The 14,419-nt window shown below is 34.9% G+C and overlaps 1 long non-coding RNA gene across 1 annotated transcript in view; it reads right to left on the bottom strand.

Moving 5' to 3' along the window:
- LOC140624220 (uncharacterized) overlaps window positions 1-14,419 on the bottom strand; it is a 145,545-nt gene that overhangs the window by 87,369 nt on the left and 43,757 nt on the right. Inside the window, exon 4 of the long non-coding RNA XR_012023722.1 lies at window positions 8,281-8,495. This is a non-coding gene — a long non-coding RNA (uncharacterized lncRNA). The remainder of the gene's footprint in view (window positions 1-8,280; window positions 8,496-14,419) is intronic.

Consider the following 14,419-nt stretch of genomic DNA (forward strand, 5'->3'; position numbering starts at 1 on the left):
TCCTGGGACCCAAAGAATGTAAGCAAAGGTGACTTGTGTTCACATCTAGGCTAATATGTGATTGAAACAGGAAGATGTTATGAATTCTTTTCTTCTCCAGCTGGAAGAGGAAGTATCCATAACCATACATGATGAAAGTACATAACGTGGAAGGAGCCTGGATCTTTGAATTGCCTCATGGAAGCCTGCCCACCGAACACATGTTTTGGGATATAGCATGAGTAAAAAACGTCTTGAGTGATGAACTACTAAATTTTAGGGTTTATTTGAATAGCTACTGGCAACATCCTAATCAATACACCAAATTGAAAGTAATATTTAAGCTCCTATAAGCTCCTATATGACATTAAGATACTAATAAGATCACATTTGTGTTTGAACCAAAAAATATTTAGTATTTTTAGAATTGAATGTGACTTTATCCAGTTTCTTACTTAGATAAGTTAGACCTAGAACCTACATTTAAATACCCTGAACATATGTGGGATTGTTTGAAATATTATAACCTAGACCACAGATATTCTTTGACTTAAGTTCTGGACCAAAAAAGAGAGGAGTAGAATTAGGAGTATATGAATTACTCTGTTTTTAGATCTGGCATCACTTGATATGTACAATGCCCAGAATCTAAGAGTATGAAAAGTAATAGTCCCAACTTACTTGTCCTCTAAAAAAAATTGAAATTTGTAATTAAATTTAATAATGTGATGCTGAAAAATAAAAATATATCAGCTGTAAGCATGGCACTCCTTCTCAGTTTCCCTCCATAAGTACTCTTTCTTTGCCATTGTTGTGTGGGCATTCACAGGTCTAATTTTTTCTTATAAATAAGAATGCAACTAGAATAGCAATAATGGAAATGTGAATTTAGCCCTAAAAATAGGTGCCAAATGTTTGAACATTCAAAAATGACTGCTGCACCTCATCCGTGAAGTGTAGGAACATATCAGCAAGAAATGTGTTGCAAGTAGCATCAAGAAAGATGGAAGTCTGAGATCACCTGACTTCCAAAACTCTGGTAGAATTAGCACCAGAAAAACTTTTTTTTATTAATCAAAGCAGTTAAAAAAAAACTAAAAAAAAAAAAAAAAAAAAAAAGCAACTAATTACAATCCCTTCTTCCTCTTCTTCTTCTTCTTCTTCTTTTTTTTTTTTCTCTTTGTTATAGTAGAGCATGGAATTGTTAGCTGGGCAAAGAAAGTACTAGAAGGCAAGATTACAACACATATGCCTTTATTTTTTTTTATTCTTAACTGGAAACATGTGGCCAGAAGGCCAGTGTTTTCTTTCAACAAATGCCAAAGGGTATAGTGGCTGAAATGGAGGTGAGAAAGTATGAGTTTAGGGGCCTAAACACGTCTCTAATCACTACAGCATGGGAGTCCAAATACAACATGTACTTTACATGGAGCATTCATCTAATAATCCAAATCCCACTTGTTAAGAAAAGATGGGATTCCAATTTATTAATGTATTTGGATCTGAGAAAAGTAGAATCTGCAGGTCAAAGGCCTTTAATCTTCAGTGCTAAATGGAGCTGAATTAGAAATGGGCCCAAATGGATATACATCTAATCTTTGGTGGGCTGGGTTGAATCTCATTATACATGAAGAACAAATAAAACAAGGAATAGTATTTCAGTTAATTATCTCACAGGCTAGATTAAGTATGTCTTAGTCCTCTTTTCTTTTTGTTTGAAAAAACAGGAAATTTATTACCTTTATAGCAATCTGATTCTGTACGAGGAACAAAAAATTTTACCACAACAACTCAATATTATACAGAAACTGAAATTTTATCTGTTAAGATTCAGTTCTCAAAAAAACCCCACCATATTAATCTATTTGCATCAATAATATGATGTATTTTATAGTCATTAATAATATATACACGATTATAGCATTTATCATCATGTGTTTGAGTTTTATATCTCAAAACTCAAAAACAAAAATTTTACTCATTCTGTCCTTTCATCTCACTTTTAGAAGCATTCCTTTTTTGTTTGGTATAGGTATCAGTCTGTATATTCCCTGTGTACCAAATGAAGCCTACCTCACCTCCAAATGCTAACTTGGGACCAACTGAACAGAGAGTAACCCTATCCTTCCTTATAAGTGATTGGTTGAAGAATGGACATGTGAGCCAATTTGGACCAATGGGATGTGAGAAGTTTTTCGGAAACCATGATACAATCATTCTTTCATCTTCTGGAATTAATTATTTAATATATATATATATATATATTTTTAAGATTTTATTTATTCATGAAAGACATAGGCAGAGGGAGAAGTAGGCTCCCTGTAGGGTGCCTGATGCAGGACTCAATCCCAGGACTGGAGAATCATGACCTCAGCCAAAAGCAGGCTCTCAATCACTGAGCCACCCAGGGTCCCCTGGAATTAAGTATTTAAATAACTGCCCATTATCTGTTACTGTTATATATTGATCCAAAGCCTGGAACTGATTCCATGATCTTAAGAATAGCCTCACTGATTTGAAACCAGCTCATGGAAAGAGGCAGAGCCAAAAGTTCACAGGGAAAAACAGTGAGAGACACTGAATTTACTGTTAGTTATATTAGCTAGCAATTAATATCCAGTTTACTGTTTAAAACAGCTTTATATTAATTTTTCCTTAAGGCATCTAAATGATTAATTAAAAGTAATTGTTATAAATATGACAAGATTTTCCGTATACATATTTTTCTCCATTTTTTTCTATCAAGTATTTGGGAGATCAGAGACTGGGTCTTTAAGTTATTCTAGAACTTGCCTTTGTCTTGTGGCTTTCCCTATAATCACCGACAGATATTAAGACTATGTATATTCTTGATGCCAACATGTGAAAAATCAATTTCTCCTGAAAACTGAACTTTGAACTTCTATATCTCAAAACTTGAAAGTAGAAAGTTTACCACTTCAGCTTAAGAAAATTTCTGATTGCTTTTTGCCACTTAGGTTGATGTCTCCCAAATAGGTCCTTTCTTTACACATACACACACAAAGGTAATATAATTCTGTTTTACAGGTGTTGTCATGGATTTTATTTATACAAGTCATTCAGATTTGAGAATGCAAAGGTTTCTAAATGTTATCTGTACTGCATAGTGGGAATTCCTATTTCTACTATGTGAAAAGTGAAAAGATGAAGTACTACTGGAAAACTAATACATCATGGTCTATTTTGGTATTAATTTGAATTAATCTATCTAGCTGTCATGAGACCATTGATATATTGTTCATTCTGAGACAGTCCTTTATTGGCTTCATCATACATCAAAATCATGCACCACAGAAATCTATTTGTGGACTGTGGATTTAAAAATAAAGTATCTATCTATTGAAACATTAAAATGCAAAATTCTCTTCTATGTCCTGGGAAATAAAGAAGTTGATATGTAGGGACATGGTATGCATAAATAAAAATAAGACACACTGCTTGCCAACAAAAGACATAATAGATTAGTAAAAATGAAGAGGACATGTGCATAAAAATAATTCAAAGTAAGAGAAAAAAGCATGCTTGCTTTTTTTTCTATTATTGTTTGTGTTTAATTTCATTTTGTGTTTACTTTTGGCTGGCTTAGTATAGAAGCAGCTAGATTCAATGTTTTGAATAGAAAAAATAGTATATATTATGTCCATTTTAATTAATAGCAGATTGAAATGTTTAATAATGGAGTGTTCTCCTGGTTTTGATATATAAATACTTCTAAGCTTCAGAATTAACTGTGGAAAAACACAGAAAATTGGGGAGACTTTTATTAGCTGTGTTAACATTTTTTGCTTTTGAAGAGATTTAACTATAATGACAGAAAAGGGTTTCATTAATTTTCTCTTAAAGAACTTCAACTTTTGAAGGTGATTCTTGAAACTTATTTTGAAGGAAGAATCAAGCAAAATTTCACTTGTTTCTTTTTATTTTAAATTATATTGCTCCTAACCAAGAATTTTCTCTTTCCATTTGCAAGGAATTTTTGAGATTTTTCTTTCAGAAATGTTTCATGTTGCAAATGCAATGTTTACATAAAATTACTGCTTTGGGGGATCCCTGGGTGGCGCAGCAGTTTAGCGCCTGCCTTTGGCCCAGGGCGTGATCCTGGAGACCCGGGATCGAATCCCACGTCAGGCTCCTGGTGCATGGAGCCTGCTTCTCCCTCTGCCTGTGTCTCTGCCTCTCTCTCTGTGTGTGACTATCATAAATAAATAAAAATTAAAAAAAATTACTGCTTTGGTTTTTATCAAAGAAAAGGCAGAAATATTTAGACCTGTTTGTAATTTCACAAGAACAAAACTAATATATAAGGTAGCAACTCTGGATATACTTAGATTCCACAATTACTCTTACTGATTTATTATTTATAGTTAGAAAAATTCTGCCTTTTTTGTGTCAAAGTAGTCTCAAGATGAGGCCAAATCTTTTCATATACCTGGGAGGTTTGTGGTTTATTATCTTGATTATTATCTTGATTATATTCACCAGTTTAATGATTCTCATTTTTTTTTTTTTATTTATGATAGTCACACACAGAGAGAGAGAGAGAGAGGCAGAGACATAGGCAGAGGGAGAAGCAGGCTCCATGCACCGAGAGCCCGATGTGGGATTCGATCCCGGGTCTCCAGGATCACGCCCTGGGCCAAAGGCAGGTGCTAAACCGCTGCGCCACCCAGGGATCCCCATGATTCTCATTTTGATCAGTGATTCATGTTTATAGTTGAAAGCATAAATGAAGAAATGAAGAAACTCACACAAAAATTACTTAAATAATTCACTGTGACAAAGACTAAAACTAAGGGCAGTCTTATGATTTTAGGCCAAACATTAAATTTAGTGTAACTTTGGGGAGCATGAAAATCTGGTATGTTAGATTAGATTTTGATTCTTATGTTGACTGGTTCATAAATGCAGTATCAAAAAGACCTACTCATTCCTTAGAAAATCACAATGGCTAGCTTATCACTTCAGTATCTGTAGGCTAGTATGATTGGTAAAAATAATTTATTCATTCAAAAATAATCCTTATTTAGCAATACATATTGGACAGCCTCTCCATGCCAGACATTATTCTAAGCATCCGGATATAGCAGTAAACAAAACACCATCCCTACTACCACACAACCTGCAACCTGGTGGCGGGGAGGAAAACAATAAATAAATGAATTGAAATAAATCAAGACAAGAAGTAAATGGTACAGAGCAGAAAACAGAAATAAAGAAACAAGCAGACAGGGTTAAATCACATAGAGAGTGGTATGTTTCATCCTGGATAGTTACATATAACCTCTCAAGTGGTATTTGAACAAACATAAATATAATAGATCAAGTTATGTAAATATCCAAATTAAAAGCATTCCACAGAGAAGGAATAGCAAATGCAGACTCTGAAATAAGAGTGTTAGTGTTGTATTCAAGAAAAAAATAAGGCTATTGTAACTGAACCAGAGTAATAAATAAAAGGCAGTGGTAGGAGACATAGTCAGAATCATAACTGGGAACCAGATTATATATGTCCTTTTAATGACCATCGTAAGGCCACTGGGTTTTACTGTAACTAAAAAGGGCAGCTATTAAAGTATTTTAATGAGGATAACATGGTCTTAATGATGTTCTGAAAGGATTTCTCTGGATGCTGTTGTAGAGACTAAGCATAAATAGTGATGAATGGAAACAAGGAGACTGGTTAGGAGACTAATGAAATAGTACAAGTAGGAGAAAATTGTGAGAAATGATGGAGAGTGGAGAGTAATCCAAATCTGGAAATGTTCTGAAAGTAAAAACAAGAATTCCTTGCTCCCAAGATTGATTAACCTTAAAAAATAAGATTTTCCTATTTTGATTATATATGCAGTTTACAAATGTCTTTAAAAATAACAATTCAAATCCCCTCATCCTACCAGTTTTGATATTCTTAGAAGATGTACTATATTTATCCTATTTTATTTTTCTTTTGGAACCCCAATAAAGATACTTATCCATGTTTGGTTCTCATAGGAATATAGTTAAATTTGTCCATTTAGTTAAAAGAAAATATACATCTAGTGAAATAAGATCAAAAAACAAAAGAAGGAAGGAAGGAAGCAAGGGAGCAAGGAAGGAAGAAAAATAGATTGATTTGAAATGAAGAAATAAAAATGCCTTTATTTATAGATGAATTCACCATTTTTGTAGCAAAACATATGGAATCTATAAGAAAGTAGAATTAATAAGTGAATTTAGCAAAATTTTAGGATACAAGATTGAAACATACAAGTTATTTGTATTTTTATATAATAGCAATTAACTGAAAATTGAAATTATAAAATCAATACCACTTATAATAGCATCAGAAGTATGAAACACCAGAATCAATCTGATAGACTATACACTAAAATCTGCCAAACATTGCTAAGAGAAGTTAAGGACTAAGTACATTAAGATATGCCATATCTATAAGCGAAAAGACTCAATATTAAGATATCAATTCTGTCCAAATTTACCTACAAATTAAAAAATCCTAATGATAATCCCAGAAGGTATTTTGGTAGAAATTTTTAAAAACCAATTTTAAAATTAAAGTGGAAATGCAAATACCCTAGACACTAGAACCTTGAAAAAGAAGAGGATTTTTAGGGCAGTGAAATGACTCTCTAACAGTATATATGCTTGTCATTATAAATTTGTCTAAACCCATAGAATGTACAATACTAAGCGTGAATCCTAATGTAAACTATGCACTCAAGGTCATAATGATGTGTCAATGTAGGCTCGTCAATTATAATAAATGTACCATCCTTGTGGGGGATGTTAATAAGGTGGGAAGGTTAGACATGTATTAGGATGAGGGACATATGGGACATCTCTATACTTTGTACTCAACTTTGCTGTGAACCTAAAACTGCTCTAAAAAATAAGGTCTATTAAAAAAAAGAAGAAGAAATTTTGATTAACCAAACTACTTGTTTTCAAGTATGATAAAGTTATAGTAAACAAGACTATGTGACATTAATGTAAAAACAGACACATAGGTCAATAAAGAAACATACATGTAACAGACAATAAATGTAAAAACAGACACATGGGACAATAAAGAAACATACATGTACAGAACAAAGAAACATGCATGTAAATAGATATGAACACCTTATTTTTGACAAAAGGGTAGGGGAAACACAGTAGAAAAGGACAGGTTTTTCAACAAATGATGCTGGAACAATAGGAACAACCCATATACAAAAGTATGGATCAAAAACCAAAACCAAACTTAAGTCAAATGAATCATAAGACATAAATGTAATACATAAAAGAAAAAAACTTCTAGAAGAACATCTTTAATCATCAGGGTCTCATACTCTAAACTAAAATGTGAAATGATGTTAGCAAAACAGTGGTATAGAAGCTCCAAGCTCCTGTCCCCCAACAGATCAAAAAAGCAGAATTTATTAGAGCCAACTTTGTTAGAACTCTGGAAAACAAAGGTTTGCAGTAGCCAAGAAAATGCTAAATCAAGACAAAGCAACTCTGAAATGAAGGAACAATGTGCCCTTGCCCCACCTCCTCCCTGGTTCCGCAAGAGTCAGAAAGATGACTTTTATTTCCAGTGTGGGATCCTTGTCCCTGGTTGTGGCAGGAGCGAGCAGACCTGACTCATAAGTTTTTGCGTACACCTGTTCTAACCAGTGAACAGACTCTCTGAAGGAGTGACATAAGGCACTAGTCTCTGTTTCACCTAGAAATTTGCCAAGGCCTGGAAAATGGGATAATTGCTCAAAAAAATCCTAAAATGGATATGATCTGCAGCAAAAGGTTATAGTCTTCCCAGACTGCCTGAGGCCAGGGAGAAAAAGCAAGGGAGAGTATCTTTGGGAAATTAGGGCATTCAAAATCACACACTAATACAGGGGAGTTCAGAAAGCCATGTGCATGTCCAGTGCAAGATGCATGCTCAGAAATATCTGAGATAACACTAAGCTTTTACCTAGCTATTAATGAAGTGCCTTAGCATAGACCAGTCTGCAAAGACTAGGGAAGATGCAGAAGAGGGTTCATTTGTTTTAGGTGTTGGTACTCAACAAAATCTCTGTCAAAACACAAGCTGAAAACAAGCTAAGAACAGACTTCAGTGACCACAATACAAAGAATAAAATCTCTGTGAAAACAGTGTCAGTAAACAAATGGACTACTCAGCTTTCAACAGTCAAAAAAGCGACAACCCCTAGGGAAAGTGGAGAATCTGATTTCAAGTATCACTCACTACATTATGATATTTAAATGTCATTTAAAAAATTCACAAGGCATGGGTACCTCAGGAGCACAGTTGGTTAATGGCCAGTTCTTGGTTTCAGCTCAGATCATGATCTCTGGGTCCTGGGACAGAGCCCTGCGCTGGGCTCCAAGCTCAGAATTCTCTCTCTCTGCTTCTGCCCCTCCCCTTGTCTGCTTGTGCTCTCCATAATTAGCCATCAAGAAAATGCAAATCCAAACCATAGTGAGAGAAGTCTTCCTATACATTAGAATGCCTGTAATTAAAAAAAAAAAAGACAATAACAATGTTGACAGTATATACTGAAATTAGAACCTTAATACACTGTTGGTGAGTATGTAGAATGCTGCAGGCCTTTTAGACTATGATTTGGCAGTTCCTCAAAACCTCCCATTGACCCAACATTTCACTCCTAGGTTTTATTCTTTAGAAAAATTAAAATCTTTGTCCACAAAAAAACCTATACAAGAATGTTCATACAGCATTCATATAGTCAAAAAGGTAAAACAACCCAAATGTCCAGCAACTGATGGACAATGAGATATTATTCAGCAGTATATGTAATGAAGTACTGATGCATGCTATAACATGCATAAATTTTGAAAACATTATGACACGCAGAAGCAGCCAGTCACAAAAGACTATATATTGTATGATTCCATGTATATGACTGTCCCAAATAAGCAAATAGAGAGAGAGATAGAAAGTAGACTTGTGTGTGCCGAAGGGCTGGGTGGAGATGGAATGGGGAATTATTGCCAATGGGGTTTCTCTGAGACAGCATTAAAATGTTTTAAACTTAGACTGTGTTTATAGTTGCACAACTCTGTAAGTATACTAAAACCCTCTGAATTATTTATTTAAATCAGCAATTGCATGGTATGTGAATTTTATCTCAATAAAGCTTTTATTAAAAATTTTTTAAAGACTTTACTAAAGGAAGTGTTCATTGGAATGATCTCAGGGTTATCCTATTCAATGTATTAACATAAACAATGTGGTCTAACTCAATAATTTGTAAACATGGATGTATCACTTGGGAGACTCATAAAAACACAGAGCCCCGAGGTTTTAATTTCATTAATGATATTTAGGCTGACTTGAAAGAAATTTATTATCTAACAAACCTCCCTTTTCCCCTAAAATCAGCATAAATTGCCATTTACCAACGGCTAATTAAATTAATAGTAGTCTAATATTTTACTATTGCTATTGATACTCTGCTAGATGCACAATAGAGCAATATATGATTAATATAGATATGTATTTTAAAAAAATTATTAAACAACTGAAAATTCATTGAGGTACATGGCAGTTAATGTCCTGTTACATCAACTTTTCTTATTAGTATTTCCAACTGAAGTTTTCAGTTTAACTGAGATAGTAAGACCTTCAAGAGGATATGCCATGCAAATGGATCATTTTGTAATAACACTAATACAGAGGTGGGTAAACCAGAATTATTACATTTTATTTCACATAAAAGGTATCTCCTTTTTCATTTTGTATCTCTCATTTTGTACCCTCCAGGAAGTTACCTATTTACAATACAATAAAATTGATTACTTATGTCTCTTCTTTCCATACTTATTAAGGTGTTGTTTCCATTGTTTCAACTATATATTCCTCAAGAAATATCCATCCACGAAGGCAAAAGAAAAAAGCAAAAATGAACTATTGGGACTTCATCAAGATAAGAAGCTTTTGCACAGCAAAGGATACAGTCAACAAAACTAAAAGACAACCTACAGAATGGGAGAAGATATTTGCAAATGACGTATCAGATAAAGGGCTAGTTTCAAAGATCTATAAAGAACTTCTTAAAATCAACACCAAAGAGACAAAGAATCCAATCATGAAATGGGCAAAAGACATGAACAGAAATCTCACAGATGAAGACATAGACATGGCCAACGTGTATATGAGAAAATGCTCCGCATCACTTGCCATCAGGGAAATACAAATCAAAACCACAATGAGATACCACCTCACACCAGTGAGAATGGGGAAAATTAACAAGGCAGGAAACCACAAATGTTGGAGAGGATGCGGAGAAAAGGGAACCCTCTTACACTGTTGGTGGGAATGTGAACTGGTGCAGCCACTCTGGAAAACTGTGTGGAGGTTCCTCAAACAGTTAAAAATAGACCTGCACTACGACCCAGCAATTGCACTGTTGGGGATTTACCCCAAAGATACAGATGCAATGAAACGCCGGGACACCTGCACCCCGATGTTTATAGCAGCAATGTCCACAATAGCCAAACTGGAAGGAGCCTCGGTGTCCATCGAAAGATGAATGGATAAAGAAGATGTGGTTTATGTATACAATGGAATATTCCTCAGCTATTAGAAATGACAAATACCCACCATTTGCTTCAACGTGGATGGAACTGGAGGGTATTATGCTGAGTGAAGTAAGTCAGTCGGAGAAGGACAAACATTATATGTTCTCATTCATGTGGGGAATATAAATAATAGTGAAAGGGAATATAAGGGAAGGGAGAAGAAATGTGTGGGAAATATCAGAAAGGGAGACAGAACGTAAAGACTGCTAACTCTGGGAAATGAACTAGGGGTGGTAGAAGGGGAGGAGGGCGGGGGGTGGGAGTAATTGGGTGATGGGCACTGGGGGTTATTCTGTATGTTGGTAAATTGAACACCAATAAAAAAAATACTGTGAACTATTAAAAAAAAATATCCAGTCTTTATGTCTAGCTAAAAACCTGATATTCGGGATCCCTGGGTGGCCCAGCGGTTTAGCGCCTGCCTTTGGCCCAGAGCGCGATCCTGGAGACCCGGGATCAAATCCCACATCGGGCTCCCAGTGCATGGAGCCTGCTTCTCCCTCAGCTGTGTCTCTGCCTCTCTCTCTCTCTGGCTATCATAAATAAATAAAAATAAAAAAATAAAAAATAAAATAAAAACCTGATATTCTTTCTATCCCTATTTCCATTCACCTATTTAAAATACATTCAAATTTCTATAGGGTTGTCAGACACTGTGCCTTTTACACATACATTACAAACAAGGCATGATCCTTTCTATAAGGGAAGAAAGACAGCTATTTCAACACAAAGTTAAAATAAACCGGGGTAAGTGTGCTCACATAGTGATATATATAGTGCAGCAATAGCATGAGTGACAGCAGTCAGAAAAACAGAGGTTAGGAAACATTTAACAAAAATAGAAATTCTTGAGCTCTATCATGAAGAATGAGTTTGCCCCTTTGCCAGAGAGCCATGGCTGGGCAGGTACTGCAAGCAGAGAAAACAGCAAAGATAAAGGCAGGGAAATATTAAATTGTATAGAGTAGTTATATTCAAATAGGATTGCATTTTTACTTCTGCTTCTAAGAAGGCAGAGTGAAAGTATTTTGCCTGCTATTCTTTCTATATACAACTAAAACGCTGTAATTATATATAAAATAAACATAGGAAGACACTGCAAGGTGAGGATAAGGTAGACTGGTTAGGGGCCCTGGAACCTAAGTAATGACAGGATAATAAGATTCTTGGGTTTCTTTTTGCCTCTTATACCCAAGACACGGCATTGGAGAAGCCAGAAACCTAAAAATGAAAACATGAGCAACCAAAAAACAAAACAAAATAAAAAATCAAACATAACAGGAAAGGGGCAATACAGCAAGACTGAAAAATTTGAGATAATAACTTTTTCAGCAAACACAATAGAAAAGGATTCAGCTGTGGTCATGCCAACAAAAGCCAAGCTAGATGCCTAGATTTCCACCCTCATCAGACTGTTAACGATATACCCCAATCTCATTACAAGGGTCATGTCAAAGAAGGTTGAGACTTAGATCCCCAATGGGCACTAATGAGCCCCCCAAACTTCTGTGATATCAATGAAGACCTTATAGAGAACCTGAGTCCACCCCATCCAGCATTAAAGAGATTGTCTCCTTTTCCCATGATAAGGTATAAAAGGAGGCCTAGTAGAGACACAGAACTTTTGCCACCCAGCATTAATAAAGCCCCCCATCCCCTATGCCATATCATCAGAGGCCAGATGTAGAACAGTAAGGAGGTACATCTTCCCCTTCCAGGCAGAATGGGATCAGCAGAGGCCCAGTAGGGTGCTGAAACTCATTTCACCAAGCAGTAAGGAGGTACCTCTCTTATCCTCCAGCTGGACTTTTACCCCTGCCTGGCAGTGGTTAGTGTCTTCATTTTCCTGCTGCAGCAGTGTCAGAAGAAACAAGGTAAAACAGAATGTTTAGGTAAGATATAGTTTCTCATAAGATAATACTCAAAATGTCCAATTTTGAACCAAAAATCACCTGTCAAACCAAGAAGCAGGAAAGCCTCAAATTGAATGAAGAGTGATAGTCAACAGCCACCAACACTGAGATTATAGAATGTTAGATATAATTGATAAAGATTTTCAAGTAGCCATGATAAAATAGCCATAATGAGTAGTTACAAATACATTTGAAACAAAAAATAAGGAATCTCTGAAAAGAAGTAGAAAATCTCAAGAAAGAAATAAAAGATGTAAAGAAGAACGAAATCAAATTTTAGACTGAAAAATATAAACACCAAAACAAAAGCTCAGCTGATGAGCTAAAAAGGAAAATGGAACACAGGAAAGAAACAGTAAACTTGAAAACAGAACAGTAGTAATTACAAAAAATTTATTACAGAAAGAAAATAAATGAAAAAAAAGCCTCACTGATCTGTGGGACTGTAGCAGGAGAGCTAACATTTTTATCATCATAGTCCCAGGAGAGGAGAGAGTAAAACTTAAAAAATATCCAAAGAGATCATGACCAAAAACTTCTCAAATTTGTCAATGACATACACCTACAGATTGAAGAGGCTGAGCTAACCTCAGAAAGGATAAATCCAATGAAATTCAGGCCAAGAAATATCATAGTTAATCTTCTGAAAATCCAATCATACATAGTGTGTCCTCCAATTATAATGGGTAAAATTAGACACAAATAATAGATAACGTAAAAATATCCAAGCATTGGAAACTAAACAATATACTTTTAAATAATCAATGGATCAAATAGGGTATCTCAAGAGAAATAAAACTATGTTGAGTTTAATGAAAATAAAAATGCAACATATCAAATATATAAGATGTTTGTAAAGCAGAGCTGACAGGGGAAGTTATAACATCACCATTTATAATTAGAAAAGAAAGAACACATCAAATCGACAGTCTAAGCTCTTACCTCAAGAAACCAGAAAAAGAAGAACCAAATAAAGTAGAAGAAAGTAAATCATGAAGATAAGAACTTTAATGCATTGAATACAGAAAAACATTAGAGAAAATTAATAGAACCAAAAGCTGTCACTTTAAAAAGATTAATAAAACTGACAAGCCTCTAGCAAGAACGACAAAGAAAAAAAAAAAAGGACACAATTTACCAGTATTAGCAGTGAAAGAGAGGCTATCCTTACAGAGGCTGCAGACAAAGCACAATAAAGAAAATACTGTGAAAAACTCTACCTACATAAATTATATGAATCAGAAGAAATAGACCAATTCCTCAAAAAGCACAAACTATTACTGAATGCATCCAAGATGAAACTAATCATTTCAATAGGCCAATAACTATTAAGAAAATTCTATTCATAATTTTAAAATACTGCCAAAAAAGAAATATCCAGGTCAAGATGAATTCACTAGAGAATTTTGCCAAATGTTTCAAGAAGAATTGACCTCAATTCTGCATAGGTTCTTCCAGGATACACAAGAGAAGAGAGCACCTCTCAGTGTTATGATGCTGGTATCATCCTAATAGCAAAACCAGACAATACGGTACAAAAATTTAAAAATACAGACCAGGGGCGCCTGTCAATTAAGTGTCTACCTTCAGCTCAGGTCATGATCTTAGGGTCCTGGGATTGAGCCCCGGGCTGGCTCCCTGCTCAGCCAAGAGTCTGCCTACCTCTCTCCCTCTGCCTCTCCCCTCACCCATTCTCTTTTTCTCTCTCTCAAATAAATAAATAACATTTTTTAAAAAGATAAAACTACAGACCAGTATCTGTAATGAATACAGATGCACAATTCTGAATGAAATATTAGCAAATGAAATTAAGCATCCAGGAAAAGAATTATATATTATGGCCAAATGGAGTTTAATCTGGGGATGAAAGGCTGGTTCAATATTCAAAAATAATTCAATGCAATTCATCATTTTTATAT

Source organism: Canis lupus, chromosome 34 (genome assembly GCF_048164855.1).
Source record: "Canis lupus baileyi chromosome 34, mCanLup2.hap1, whole genome shotgun sequence".
NCBI classification, from domain to species: Eukaryota; Metazoa; Chordata; class Mammalia; order Carnivora; family Canidae; genus Canis; species Canis lupus.